The following is an 875-nucleotide window of genomic DNA, read 5'->3' as shown; positions in this document are numbered from 1 at the left end:
GCTTCACCGTCCTGATACAATAACCTTATTGTGTTATTATTAGCACCTATTGTCCGTATAATGGAGGCGAGGTATTTGGAATCGGCAGGTGTATTATTACCAGATTGATCAGGAGGGCTGTAGTACAGTAGTAAAGGGTTACCAAATATATAAACACTTTCGCTATTTAAAAAAATGAAATTGATGTAAATTTTTCAAAAGATTATTATTTTTAATTATAATATGAAAGATATTAAAATTTACTATAGTAAAGATAATTATAATGTGAATATTTATCATTGATTTTAGGACACAATACGTCGTCAAGTCAACCATTTCAGGAAACGCAACATATACTTATACACTTACTATCATACACTATGTCAGTGGACAGCAAAATTAAGAAATCAAAAGAAAAAAATCACTAATAAGGCCAAGGGAAAAAAAGTGCTAAAAACAGTTATATTTTAGTAATGAATTTAACACCAAATGCAAAATATTTCAAATCGTAGTTAAAATGCGACAAAGTTTTCCAGATATTGAAAATAAGTTTATTGGTTTTTTATAAATTTTTAGTATTAGTTAGTATCATATTTTAAAGCAAAGACCATTTTTAGTTACAGTCAGAAGATACATTAGTTTTAAATTTATGACAATATCACCTTTAAGGCCTCGAAAAAACAAAAATAAAATTGATATATTATGATAAACGATTTATTAAAATGACCTAGTAAAAACAAATAAATTATTACATTTAATAATTATAATAAAAACATAATATATTCATTAATAATTCACAGATTATTACTAAATAATTTAATTAAACACAATAATTACTTCAATTTCTAAAAGTTATCACTAAATAATTTAATTAAACACAACAATTACTTCAATTT

The sequence above is a fragment of the Halyomorpha halys genome, unplaced genomic scaffold, assembly GCF_000696795.3.
Source record: "Halyomorpha halys isolate HHAL.00 unplaced genomic scaffold, Hhal_1.1 Scaffold209.1, whole genome shotgun sequence".
Classification (NCBI taxonomy): domain Eukaryota; kingdom Metazoa; phylum Arthropoda; class Insecta; order Hemiptera; family Pentatomidae; genus Halyomorpha; species Halyomorpha halys.
Note: the sequence above shows the minus strand (reverse complement) of the source record.